This window comes from Papaver somniferum, unplaced genomic scaffold, assembly GCF_003573695.1.
Source record: "Papaver somniferum cultivar HN1 unplaced genomic scaffold, ASM357369v1 unplaced-scaffold_130, whole genome shotgun sequence".
NCBI classification, from domain to species: domain Eukaryota; kingdom Viridiplantae; phylum Streptophyta; class Magnoliopsida; order Ranunculales; family Papaveraceae; genus Papaver; species Papaver somniferum.
Window position 1 is genome coordinate 1 of NW_020622159.1, and position 14,585 is coordinate 14,585.

The 14,585-nt window shown below is 40.1% G+C and overlaps 4 non-coding genes and 1 pseudogene across 4 annotated transcripts; all 5 read left to right on the forward strand.

Annotated features, from left to right (window-relative positions):
* The first annotated feature begins 1,508 nt into the window (after positions 1-1,508).
* Positions 1,509-1,672, forward strand: LOC113332185. The gene has a single exon (XR_003351374.1). It is a non-coding gene; the product is annotated as a U1 spliceosomal RNA (small nuclear RNA).
* Positions 1,673-4,049: 2,377 nt separating this feature from the next.
* On the forward strand, positions 4,050-4,159 carry LOC113332209 (annotated as a pseudogene).
* Positions 4,160-6,374: 2,215 nt separating this feature from the next.
* LOC113332188 lies at positions 6,375-6,538 on the forward strand. Its single transcript, XR_003351378.1, has one exon. It is a non-coding gene; the product is annotated as a U1 spliceosomal RNA (small nuclear RNA).
* Positions 6,539-9,380: 2,842 nt separating this feature from the next.
* On the forward strand, positions 9,381-9,544 carry LOC113332200. Its single transcript, XR_003351389.1, has one exon. It is a non-coding gene; the product is annotated as a U1 spliceosomal RNA (small nuclear RNA).
* A 2,844-nt stretch (positions 9,545-12,388) lies between these two features.
* Positions 12,389-12,552, forward strand: LOC113332176. Its single transcript, XR_003351366.1, has one exon. It is a non-coding gene; the product is annotated as a U1 spliceosomal RNA (small nuclear RNA).
* The last annotated feature ends 2,033 nt before the right edge of the window (positions 12,553-14,585 follow it).

Genomic DNA, 14,585 nt, shown 5'->3' on the forward strand with positions numbered 1-14,585 from the left:
TAGGTTAGTGATCTTCGTTGCACACTGAGGGTGCCCGTCTTAGATCTACCCAGTGGGGAAGACTCTACATCATTATTTGTTCCCAAGGGGGGTACACATTCTCGCAGCCCCTGCCCGATTCTTTCAACTAAACTTGTCCCTTGTCGATGGAATGCATCAGTTAGCTATGGTTGAGCTGGTGGTACAGCGGCTGCGATATAAGATCCAACTGCTCCATCTGGAACTTCATGTGCAGTTTCACTGACATATTTATATTGAACCCACAGGCCACTGCAGTGAATCTTGCGTCTTGGCTTTATCTTCACCAAACGTTTCAGGTAAATTTTTCTTTCTGGATATGGGAATCGAGTCAGGAAGGTGGTAGTTGCACAAAAACATCATTTTCTTAAGGTGATACTGCATAATCATCGACAGAAAGCTCACCAGCTTCCATATGCGTTAGGTGTTGGGCGTAATCTTTGTTATCTCTAGAGCCTCCTAACAAAATCAGGAAGGTAACCTTTCCTTTGCATTCTCCTTAGAAAGAGAATGACTGTAATCCGGAAGTTTTGAATCCCATTATTCCTCCTTCAGTTGGCAAACCTTGAGGAAAGAAACCTGAACTGACAACTGTAATATACTTGCAGTTTCATTGGACACGTATCATCATATGGTTTGTAACTTTTTCGTCTTCAGGATGTTACGGTATTTACAATCAATGAATCTAAATTGGCTCGGTGTAACTTGAATTGTTTGGTTTTGGCGCGTCTCCAACTCATTCTCTGTTGAACTTTGACACTTAACTCAAAAGAAAAAGCCAGGTTTTGAACTTTTATGTAGTAAGCTCATACAATTTGAGACGGCTTGAGTAGTCGAAATACATTCTAGATAAACTCGATGACATAGGAGAGGATACAAAATTTTAGAATGCTTCGTGTGATGGATTGGTCTAATAACAGCTAAATCCCATCATTGGTTGTTCACCAATTAATGATTTGTTATTGTTTTTGTGAATTGTGTATACCCAAACCAAAGCAAAATGCAGAAACCGGAAATGTGGAACCATGCCGTTGCCAGTGGTGTACACCCACGATGGGAAGACACTCAAGGATGGAAACTAGTATTTGATAGAGGTGTTGGTAGAGAGCACAAGAATCAGAAGTGTAAAGCAGAGGAGAATGTCATCTAACCAGTTAATGACTACTAACTTTGACACGGCCAACTTAGCTAAGCCTAAAATGTAAGCATTACAGACTCAATTTTGACAACAGACATTAAAACTCATCGAATTAAGAAGTCAATAGAAAAGTGGTTGATCCTACCATCAAGCCAATAAAATACTAAAACGTCGGCACTTAAGGATAGCTAAATGTCACCACTTACGATACGAAGCCAATTCTTCTTCTGTGTAAACTGTCATCCCATGCCCTGCAATAAATTAAATTAGTTTACATGGAGCTCCGGATCAATGTCACAACAGAGACAGGAAACGATGGACTATAAAGAAAAGAGAAGGAGAATGGAAAAACGGAATTACCTGGACGGGGTCTATGGATGATCATGAAGGTCCATGGCCTAGGTTAGCGACCTCCATTGCACACTAAGGAGGGGTGCTCGCCTAAGATCTCCCCAAGAGGGAGAATCTACGTCATAATTTGTTCCTGACGGGGGAAAGCGTCCACGCTGCCCCTTGCCAAATCTTTAAAACTAAAATTATTGAAAGTTCATCAGAAGCTAATCCTGCTGAGCTGAAGAATACCATGGTGATGCTTGTCGCTGGATAAATACAAATAGAAATACATGACAATGGACAAGGGCACACATTGTGTATGCTCTGACAAAATCCAGTGTCATCTGGTGCATTAGATTATCAGCTGGACATAGAAAAAAATAGAAAATAAAGGATGGAGAAGTGGGGCATCGATCCCGATACCTCTCGCATGCTAAGCGAGCGCTCTACCATCTGAACTACATCCCCAACTTGTGAGTAGGATAGCATAAGCAATTGTTCCTTTAGCTTAAACAAGAATTTTCAAACGCTGCATCACCACAAGGACCAAGCCACCATGGTGTCGTCTTCCGGTGCATTACATGAACAGCTGTAATTTGAGGGTGGGAAAACGTGAGTCTACTAAACTCATTCCATTATATTAACAAATCGAATGTACTCTGTGGTTATACGCGAAGGCTAGAGCAGTTCCTATGGAATGAACAAACTCATTCCATTATATTAACAAAGTTTGTTCATTTTTCTCCCACTATGGACTCAACAAACATGAAAAATGGATGCTCAAATCAACAAATTTGTACATTTGTTCATTGAGTTGGAAGATGTAACACACGCTTGATGGAAGGCCGGGATGGCTTCGCTCAAACATCGGCGCTTCATCAAAAAACGCTGGCGCTTGTCTTTCCACCGCCCGCTTGTAGTTCAAACTCCAGCATTTTTTGTTAACACGCCGAGTTTTTATTAAAAGCGCCAACGACTCCTTCCATCCAACGGATGTTACTCATTTTTGTTTCCCTGTAAATTCAATTCATCTCCAGACTTAAAACTCACACCTTCTTCATCACTACCTCAAAATTACACAATTTCATACCATCTCAATTTTTCTTTGTTCATCTCCAAAAAAAAGTATTCATATCAACTCGATCTACCAGAAAAAATATCATCTCTAGAAAATTCATTTTTAACAAATATGGCATCCTCACAACAACGATCACAACAGCGTTCACAACAGCAATCACAACAACAAACACCACAACAAACACCACAACAAATACCAAAACAAATACCACAACGAACACAACAACAATCACAACAAGAAACACAACAAAGAACCCAAGAATTCGTGGTGTCAAGTATATGATGGATGAAGATGAGTCACTTTTCAGAAGTTATGTTTTATATACACAGGATGAAATCAATGGTATTTATCAAGAAAAAAGAACTTTTTATGATAAGATATTACAAAAATTTAGTGAAGAAACAGGTAACCCCAATAGACATGATGGTGATGGGTTGTCTCATCGTTTTCACGCAATTTCAGCAGCCGTTAGTGAATATGTAGCTTTGATCACTCAAATGTGGCACCACATAAGATGTGGTGAAGGCGAACCGGATGTGGAACGAAGATGTCGGGAAGAGTGGCAAAGACCCCACAAAACGAGCTTCCAACATGAAACTTTTTTCACCATTTTGAGGGTGCTTAACAAGTTTAATCCATACTTGCTGGAAGGTCATCAGGTGCCTGCAAGATCACCACATAGTCTAATCACGTAGGATTTTCCCATTACCTACAAAACCTACAAATTTCGTGCCCGGCCAAGCAGTGGAAAAGGAGACATGGAAAGACAATGAGGCATCCGTTTCTGAACTGGATCCTCGTTAATTAATGTACATTGTATAAACATGGTACATCGAGTTGGTGAGGGAATCCATAAGCAGTTTGGGATGTTGAGTATGGGTTATAGATTGTAACATTTTGGATTGTATTCTTTAAATTAAGATCTCTCAGAAATCGGGAAACTTACCTTGGTTAACTAAAGCATGTGCGGTATCAGTTTTAGTCCAGTAATGCAAAACCCTCCTTGATCCCGTCAATTTCATATTCTCTGGACATTCTGCAATTTGCACACAGCCGCCAAGCGAGGCCACCATTGTACCATATCCTCTCATCAGTCCATACATATATATCCCAAGTAAACTCAACTTGTTTAAGGGATAAGGCAGTGAATATAAGACTTTGCGTTGCACTACTGCAAAGGCCTGGCACACCCCAACCAAATCTTAGAACTGAACTTTTGTGATTCAGTCTCTCAAAAGACATAAACATCCCAGTTTTGCGTTAGTCTATGAAGATTTCAAACAGATTCCAATCAGATTCTCCAAAGATTTTAGCATCTATCTTTAGTCTATGACTCCATATCAAAACCTTATGTTAATGAAGTCTTAAAAATCAGCAAAAGAAAGCATCATTTCTGCTCAAATTGGCTAGTTTTCTATCCTCGTTGCTATCGAATTACAAGAAACAATCCCTTGCAAAAGAAAGCATCATTTCTGATCAAGCATACCTTTCTCGGCCTTTTGGCTAAGATCAAGTGTAGTATCTGTTCTTATCAGTTTAATATCTGATACTGCCTTTGCTTTGCACTACTGCAAAGGCCTGGCGCACCCCCACCAAATATCAAAGCTAATCTTTTGCATATGCTAAACCAAAACCAAAGCTTTGCATATGCTAAACCAAAACCAAAGCTAATAAACCAACCTGGAAATAGATGGTAACTAAAAATTTGAACTCTTTTGGTATCCTGCATCATTCTATGCTTGTCAGTGACACTTTATCACCTCCAACTGTAATTGTACAATCAACGTTGTACAATCGATGGGGGGTTCCCATCACAGTAGCTTGCTGCTGGGGTTCTCATGCGCGACGCCTTTGCATTGGACTACTGCAAAGGCCTGGCGTGCGGCTACCACATCTCAAAGCTAATCTTTTACGTATGCTTAAACCAACCCTGAAAGCTGAAGACGTGATTGGATTTTTAGCTTTACCCTATTGGTCCTGGAGCTGCTGAAATACAGCTTTTAAGGAGCTTCAGTAGACTACAGATGATTGCTTCTTTTGATCCTTTAAACCACAACATCAATTATAATCCTGCTTCTTTATAAAACAAAAAATAAAGTAAGGAACCATATCCATCAAAATATTCAAAATGGAATTACTTCATGCAGTAACAGTTGGTCCCCTCTTCTCCTTCTCACGAAATTTACCAGAGTTGGACCACATTGCAAAATGATAAAAAGAATCCACCAGAACCCGTCAGGGTACTTTCTACCACTAGATGACTGGTGCTGGCTGGACAAACAAAAGCCATAAAAGTTCCTAGGTTAGTGATCTTCGTTGCACACTGAGGGTGCCCGTCTTAGATCTACCCAGTGGGGAAGACTCTACATCATTATTTGTTCCCAAGGGGGGTACACATTCTCGCAGCCCCTGCCCGATTCTTTCAACTAAACTTGTCCCTTGTCTATGGAATGCATCAGTTAGCTATGGTTGAGCTGGTGGTACAGCGGCTGCGATATAAGATCCAACTGCTCCATCTGGAACTTCATGTGCAGTTTCACTGACAGATTTATATTGCACCCACAGGCCACTGCAGTGAATCTTGCGTCTTGGCTTTATCTTCACCAAACGTTTCAGGTAAATTTTTCTTTCTGGATATGGGAATCGAGTCAGGAAGGTGGTAGTTGCACAAAAACATCATTTTCTTAAGGTGATACTGCATAATCATCGACAGAAAGCTCACCAGCTTCCATATGCGTTAGGTGTTGGGCGTAATCTTTGTTATCTCTAGAGCCTCCTAACAAAATCAGGAAGGTAACCTTTCCTTTGCATTCTCCTTAGAAAGAGAATGACTGTAATCCGGAAGTTTTGAATCCCATTATTCCTCCTTCAGTTGGCAAACCTAGAGGAAAGAAACCTGAACTGACAACTGTAATATACTTGCAGTTTCATTGGACACGTATCATCATATGGTTTGTAACTTTTTCGTCTTCAGGATGTTACGGTATTTACAATCAATGAATCTAAATTGGCTCGGTGTAACTTGAATTGTTTGGTTTTGGCGCGTCTCCAACTCATTCTCTGTTGAACTTTGACACTTAACTCAAAAGAAAAAGCCAGGTTTTGAACTTTTATGTAGTAAGCTCATACAATTTGAGACGGCTTGAGTAGTCGAAATACATTCTAGATAAACTCGATGACATAGGAGAGGATACAAAATTTTAGAATGCTTCGTGTGATGGATTGGTCTAATAACAGCTAAATCCCATCATTGGTTGTTCACCAATTAATGATTTGTTATTGTTTTTGTGAATTGTGTATACCCAAACCAAAGCAAAATGCAGAAACCGGAAATGTGGAACCATGCCGTTGCCAGTGGTGTACACCCACGATGGGAAGACACTCAAGGATGGAAACTAGTATTTGATAGAGGTGTTGGTAGAGAGCACAAGAATCAGAAGTGTAAAGCAGAGGAGAATGTCATCTAACCAGTTAATGACTACTAACTTTGACACGGCCAACTTAGCTAAGCCTAAAATGTAAGCATTACAGACTCAATTTTGACAACAGACATTAAAACTCATCGAATTAAGAAGTCAATAGAAAAGTGGTTGATCCTACCATCAAGCCAATAAAATACTAAAACGTCGGCACTTAAGGATAGCTAAATGTCACCACTTACGATACGAAGCCAATTTTTCTTCTGTGTAAACTGTCATCCCATGCCCTGCAATAAATTAAATTAGTTTACATGGAGCTCCGGATCAATGTCACAACAGAGACAGGAAACGATGGACTATAAAGAGAAGAGAAGGAGAATGGAAAAACGTACTTACCTGGACGGGGTCTATGGATGATCATGAAGGTCCATGGCCTAGGTTAGCGACCTCCATTGCACACTAAGGAGGGGTGCTCGTCTAAGATCTCCCCAAGAGGGAGAGTCTACGTCATAATTTGTTCCTGAGGGGGGAAAGCGTCCGCGCTGCCCCCTGCCAAATCTTTAAAACTAAATTTTTCCATCGGTTTCAGCAATTCAGCTGTTGCGGGGTTTATGGTCCAGTAGCTGCAATGTAAGATAAAAATGCAGCTCCCCTTTTTGCCGTTGGTTTCTGCTGTTGCGGAGACAAACAAGGAGGAATCAGTGATGGCATCAAACTCAATTTGCTTACTTGGAGGGAGATACAAAGGATCAAATTCAATTTGATCATGTGATATTTATCTCAAGTCTTTCTTTAGGCTTTATAATTCAAGTGTTGAATCATTAAGAAGGTAACATTTCATTCATCTATCACCTCAGAAGCAAAATGACTACATTTTAGAAGCTTTAAAGCACATTATTCCTCCTTCGGTTGGATGTCCAGGAAGAAACTTGGACTAGTCCCCATAAAGTTTCTGAACAAAATGGTTTTATACAAGCACTTCAACCTAGCAAATTAGCTATCTGAACTATGCTTTCGCCTTTAACGAAAGAATATAGTGTGCTTGCATTTAAAATCGGCGTCTGCTAATTTTTTGGAGAGTTTCTGTAGTAGTCGAAAATCTCACTACTACACCCTTAGATAACTTATCCAATAAACTAGGAAATCATCGTGGAGAACACTTAGAAGAAATCTTATTAAGTTTAGAAATCAATACAAAGAAGTAAAGTAAAACCCTTAACTTGGGGAGAAAACAACTTTCTCTCTCCTAAAGTTCTATCTTGACTCTCAAAAAGATCTCTCTCCCAACACAGGGTTGGTTGGTCCTATATATCGGAATTTACATAATGGAGGACAGCTAATAAAGCCTCTATTTTCGGATCTGACGTGTGATATTCTCTCATGTTTACATTGGGTCTTCTCCTACGAACTCTTCAACCTCGCACAGCTTCCACACTTTACTCGTGATTTTGTGACGCCATTGACTCCGTCATCTGGGATATGTTACGTGCGAGTACGTTCGTCCCCTTACAATAGTATCCCTTCGCATGATACCTATGAGTGCGATATTTAACCCCTACATTTTGCCTCTTTTCTTAGCGATCTTTACTATGGAGAGAGCGATGAGAGAAACCGCTCCAATAACTCTCTTCGCACCTTTAATGCGATTTGCCACCTTATCAACTTTTCATATTCCTTAACTGACAATAATCCGGGACTTCGGACTTGATTTTTCCACGTGCCGCTTTCGTCGGTTTATCTCTTGACACGTCGCAGTTAATCCTTTCAAATGTCTCTTCATATCTTCTCACCCATTAATGCGTAGGATTTCGAAAAGAGGGAAAGAGAATCCTTTATATACCCTTCTTTCGTTTTCATCCCTTTATTTTTACTCTTCTCTTTCCTCTTCAATCTCTGCGGATTTTCCCTTCTTAACGCTACTGCTTTTTGTTCGATCTTGATTCTTGATCTTTCTTCGTTCCAAATGCTGCTTCTGTTTCCCATCTATTGTATTATTTCGCCCCTTTGATCATCTCGGCTATCTTGATATTTATAATCTCATCCTAGAAGAATCAACAATGGGGCACAAGGCAGGTTGGAGAACGGTAGAACAGTTTGATAGGTTACTGGTCGAACTCAGAAATAGAGGTTTCACATTATCTGCTCCTTCTTCATCAGGGCCTACTTTGACGCTTAACCCTAAATGGTTCAAGATTGATCAATGGAATGATCAAAAAAATTATTATCTCCGTAGGGCAGCTTCTTGCTGGTCTCCCTATCCCTCTATTGGATCCGCGAATTCCTCTTATTTACAAAATCTTATCCCATAATAAATTTAGGCGTATGATTTATCAGTAGAGTGGGGATGCTATAAGGATTATGGTGGAGTTCTCTCACCGTGCGGCTGGATTAGGATCCCTTTATCCTAAGGAATACAGGAATGAGGCATATGCTGGCTAAGAAATAATTCCTCCTGATTATACTGTTGAGAGCTTCTTTGCTAACTATGAAGTGGTGATTATGAAGGCTGAGTCGTCTCGCTGGGTTGTTCGTCTGAAAAGGAAAGATGGCCTCGCAGAGAATTAAAGAATCATGCGAGACGTTGATTTCAACGATAAGACTAATCGCACTGCACGGAACTCTAACGACAATCGCTGGGATGTTTATCCTGTTATTCTTGAAGGTCCATATATTACCGGCTATGGTGAAAACAGGTCGATAAATCCCCTTCCCGAAGGTTTTTGGCTATGCTATCCTTGGGAGTTTCGTGGGAGTGAGGAGGTGAAAGTGGTATGTATTTCCATCCTTTGCTCCTTTATCAATCTTTCTTCATTTTACTTTCCTTATTTGTGTTTCACTAATTTCTTCATTTTCAGATTGCCAAGCTGAAAAAGGACTATAATTCTAAGAAGAAACAAAGCACACTGGAAGCTCTATATTCGATCACTAATGAAGTAAGAAATATTTTTAATTTTTCTTTAACAATATTTTTTCCTCTATTTATTATCTTTATCTGTGTGCAAAGGTGGACGGGCTTGATAATAACGGCTCTAATGATGAAAACTCTTCTAAGAGCGAGGAGGAGGCTTCTACTCGTGCGAAACCTACTAGCTGTGCGAAGTCTAAGGGAAAGGTCGTTGCTTCGAAGAATGACAACAAGAAAGATAATCCCAAGAAGAAGAGGAAGATTACCTCTACTAGCTCGTATCCTAGTCCTTTAGTTCCTTGCACTTAAGGATAGCTAAATGTCACCACTTACGATACGAAGCCAATTCTTCTTCTGTGTAAACTGTCATCCCATGCCCTGCAATAAATTAAATTAAATTAAATTAGTTTACATGAAGCTCCGGATCAATGTCACAACAGAGACAGGAAACGATGGACTATAAAGAGAAGAGAAGGAGAATGGAAAAACGTACTTACCTGGACGGGGTCTATGGATGATCATGAAGGTCCATGGCCTAGGTTAGCGACCTCCATTGCACACTAAGGAGGGGTGCTCGTCTAAGATCTCCCCAAGAGGGAGAGTCTACGTCATAATTTGTTCCTGAGGGGGGAAAGCGTCCGCGCTGCCCCCTGCCAAATCTTTAAAACTAAATTTTTCCATCGGTTTCAGCAATTCAGCTGTTGCGGGGTTTATGGTCCAGTAGCTGCAATGTAAGATAAAAATGCAGCTCCCCTTTTTGCCGTTGGTTTCTGCTGTTGCGGAGACAAACAAGGAGGAATCAGTGATGGCATCAAACTCAATTTGCTTACTTGGAGGGAGATACAAAGGATCAAATTCAATTTGATCATGTGATATTTATCTCAAGTCTTTCTTTAGGCTTTATAATTCAAGTGTTGAATCATTAAGAAGGTAACATTTCATTCATCTATCACCTCAGAAGCAAAATGACTACATTTTAGAAGCTTTAAAGCACATTATTCCTCCTTCGGTTGGATGTCCAGGAAGAAACTTGGACTAGTCCCCATAAAGTTTCTGAACAAAATGGTTTTATACAAGCACTTCAACCTAGCAAATTAGCTATCTGAACTATGCTTTCGCCTTTAACGAAAGAATATAGTGTGCTTGCATTTAAAATCGGCGTCTGCTAATTTTTTGGAGAGTTTCTGTAGTAGTCGAAAATCTCACTACTACACCCTTAGATAACTTATCCAATAAACTAGGAAATCATCGTGGAGAACACTTAGAAGAAATCTTATTAAGTTTAGAAATCAATACAAAGAAGTAAAGTAAAACCCTTAACTTGGGGAGAAAACAACTTTCTCTCTCCTAAAGTTCTATCTTGACTCTCAAAAAGATCTCTCTCCCAACACAGGGTTGGTTGGTCCTATATATAGGAATTTACATAATGGAGGACAGCTAATAAAGCCTCTATTTTCGGATCTGACGTGCGATATTCTCGCATGTTTACATTGGGTCTTCTCCTACGAACTCTTCAACCTCGCACAGCTTCCACACTTTACTCGTGACTTTGTGACGCCATTGACTCCGTCATCTGGGATATGTTACGTGCGAGTACGTTCGTCCCCTTACAATAGTATCCTTTCGCATAATACCTATGAGTGCGATATTTAACCCCTACATTTTGCCTCTTTTCTTAGCGATCTTTACTATGGAGAGAGCGATGAGAGAAACCGCTCCAATAACTCTCTTCGCACCTTTAATGCGATTTTCCGCACCTTATCAACATTTCAAATTCCTTAACTAACAATAATCTGGGACTTCGGACTTGATTTTTCCACGTGCCGCTTTCGTCGGTTTATCTCTTGACACGTCGCAGTTAATCCTTTCAAATGTCTCTTCATATCTTCTCACCCATTAATGCGTAGGATTTCGAAAAGAGGGAAAGAGAATCCTTTATATACCCTTCTTTCGTTTTCATCCCTTTATTTTTACTCTTCTCTTTCCTCTTCAATCTCTGCGGATTTTCCCTTCTTAACGCTACTGCTTTTTGTTCGATCTTGATTCTTGATCTTTCTTCGTTCCAAATGCTGCTTCTGTTTCCCATCTATTGTATTATTTCGCCCCTTTGATCATCTCGGCTATCTTGATATTTATAATCTCATCCTAGAAGAATCAACAATGGGGCACAAGGCAGGTTGGAGAACGGTAGAACAGTTTGATAGGTTACTGGTCGAACTCAGAAATAGAGGTTTCACATTATCTGCTCCTTCTTCATCAGGGCCTACTTTGACGCTTAACCCTAAATGGTTCAAGATTGATCAATGGAATGATCAAAAAAATTATTATCTCCGTAGGGAAGCTTCTTGCTGGTCTCCCTATCCCTCTATTGGATCCGCGAATTCCTCTTATTTACAAAATCTTATCCCATAATAAATTTAGGCGTATGATTTATCAGTAGAGTGGGGATGCTATAAGGATTATGGTGGAGTTCTCTCACCGTGCGGCTGGATTAGGATCCCTTTATCCTAAGGAATACAGGAATGAGGCATATGCTGGCTAAGAAATAATTCCTCCTGATTATACTGTTGAGAGCTTCTTTGCTAACTATGAAGTGGTGATTATGAAGGCTGAGTCGTCTCGCTGGGTTGTTCGTCTGAAAAGGAAAGATGGCCTCGCAGAGAATTAAAGAATCATGCGAGACGTTGATTTCAACGATAAGACTAATCGCACTGCACGGAACTCTAACGACAATCGCTGGGATGTTTATCCTGTTATTCTTGAAGGTCCATATATTACCGGCTATGGTGAAAACAGGTCGATAAATCCCCTTCCCGAAGGTTTTTGGCTATGCTATCCTTGGGAGTTTCGTGGGAGTGAGGAGGTGAAAGTGGTATGTATTTCCATCCTTTGCTCCTTTATCAATCTTTCTTCATTTTACTTTCCTTATTTGTGTTTCACTAATTTCTTCATTTTCAGATTGCCAAGCTGAAAAAGGACTATAATTCTAAGAAGAAACAAAGCACACTGGAAGCTCTATATTCGATCACTAATGAAGTAAGAAATATTTTTAATTTTTCTTTAACAATATTTTTTCCTCTATTTATTATCTTTATCTGTGTGCAAAGGTGGACGGGCTTGATAATAACGGCTCTAATGATGAAAACTCTTCTAAGAGCGAGGAGGAGGCTTCTACTCGTGCGAAACCTACTAGCTGTGCGAAGTCTAAGGGAAAGGTCGTTGCTTCGAAGAATGACAACAAGAAAGATAATCCCAAGAAGAAGAGGAAGATTACCTCTACTAGCTCGTATCCTAGTCCTTTAGTTCCTTGCACTTAAGGATAGCTAAATGTCACCACTTACGATACGAAGCCAATTCTTCTTCTGTGTAAACTGTCATCCCATGCCCTGCAATAAATTAAATTAAATTAAATTAGTTTACATGAAGCTCCGGATCAATGTCACAACAGAGACAGGAAACGATGGACTATAAAGAGAAGAGAAGGAGAATGGAAAAACGTACTTACCTGGACGGGGTCTATGGATGATCATGAAGGTCCATGGCCTAGGTTAGCGACCTCCATTGCACACTAAGGAGGGGTGCTCGTCTAAGATCTCCCCAAGAGGGAGAGTCTACGTCATAATTTGTTCCTGAGGGGGGAAAGCGTCCGCGCTTCCCCCTGCCAAATCTTTAAAACTAAATTTTTCCATCGGTTTCAGCAATTCAGCTGCTGCGGGGTTTATGGTCCAGTAGCTGCAATGTAAGATAAAAATGCAGCTCCCCTTTTTGCCGTTGGTTTCTGCTGTTGCGGAGACAAACAAGGAGGAATCAGTGATGGCATCAAACTCAATTTGCTTACTTGGAGGGAGATACAAAGGATCAAATTCAATTTGATCATGTGATATTTATCTCAAGTCTTTCTTTAGGCTTTATAATTCAAGTGTTGAATCATTAAGAAGGTAACATTTCATTCATCTATCACCTCAGAAGCAAAATGACTACATTTTAGAAGCTTTAAAGCACATTATTCCTCCTTCGGTTGGATGTCCAGGAAGAAACTTGGACTAGTCCCCATAAAGTTTCTGAACAAAATGGTTTTATACAAGCACTTCAACCTAGCAAATTAGCTGTCTGAACTATGCTTTCGCCTTTAACGAAAGAATATAGTGTGCTTGCAGTTAAAATCGGCATCTGCTAATTTTTTGGAGAGTTTCTGTAGTAGTCGAAAATCTCACTACTACACCCTTAGATAACTTATCCAATAAACTAGGAAATCATCGTGGAGAACACTTAGAAGAAATCTTATTAAGTTTAGAAATCAATACAAAGAAGTAAAGTAAAACCCTTAACTTGGGGAGAAAACAACTTTCTCTCTCCTAAAGTTCTATCTTGACTCTCAAAAAGATCTCTCTCCCAACACAGGGTTGGTTGGACCTATATATCGGAATTTACATAATGGAGGACAGGTAATAAAGCCTCGATTTTCGGATCTGACGTGCGATATTCTCGCATGTTTACATTGGGTCTTCTCCTACGAACTCTTCAACCTCGCACAGCTTCCACACTTTACTCGTGATTTTGTGACGCCATTGACTCCGTCATCTGGGATATGTTACGTGCGAGTACGTTCGTCCCCTTACAATAGTATCCCTTCGCATGATACCTATGAGTGCGATATTTAACCCCTACATTTTGCCTCTTTTCTTAGCGATCTTTACTATGGAGAGAGCGATGAGAGAAACCGCTCCAATAACTCTCTTCGCACCTTTAATGCGATTTGCCACCTTATCAACTTTTCATATTCCTTAACTGACAATAATCCGGGACTTCGGACTTGATTTTTCCACGTGCCGCTTTCGTCGGTTTATCTCTTGACACGTCGCAGTTAATCCTTTCAAATGTCTCTTCATATCTTCTCACCCATTAATGCGTAGGATTTCGAAAAGAGGGAAAGAGAATCCTTTATATACCCTTCTTTCGTTTTCATCCCTTTCTTTTTACTCTTCTCTTTCCTCTTCAATCTCTGCGGATTTTCCCTTCTTACCGCTACTGCTTTTTGTTCGATCTTGATTCTTGATCTTTCTTCGTTCCAAATGCTGCTTCTGTTTCCCATCTATTGTATTATTTCGCCCCTTTGATCATCTCGGCTATCTTGATATTTATAATCTCATCCTAGAAGAATCAACAATGGGGCACAAGGCAGGTTGGAGAACGGTAGAACAGTTTGATAGGTTACTGGTCGAACTCAGAAATAGAGGTTTCACATTATCTGCTCCTTCTTCATCAGGGCCTACTTTGACGCTTAACCCTAAATGGTTCAAGATTGATCAATGGAATGATTAAAAAAATTATTATCTCCGTAGGGCAGCTTCTTGCTGGTCTCCCTATCCCTCTCTTGGATCCGCGAATTCCTCTTATTTACAAAATCTTATCCCATAATAAATTTAGGCGTATGATTTATCAGTAGAGTGGGGATGCTATAAGGATTATGGTGGAGTTCTCTCACCGTGCGGCTGGATTAGGATCCCTTTATCCTAAGGAATACAGGAATGAGGCATATGCTGGCTAAGAAATAATTCCTCCTGATTATACTGTTGAGAGCTTCTTTGCTAACTATGAAGTGGTGATTATGAAGGCTGAGTCGTCTCGCTGGGTTGTTCGTCTGAAAAGGAAAGATGGCCTCGCAGAGAATTAAAGAATCATGCGAGACGTTGA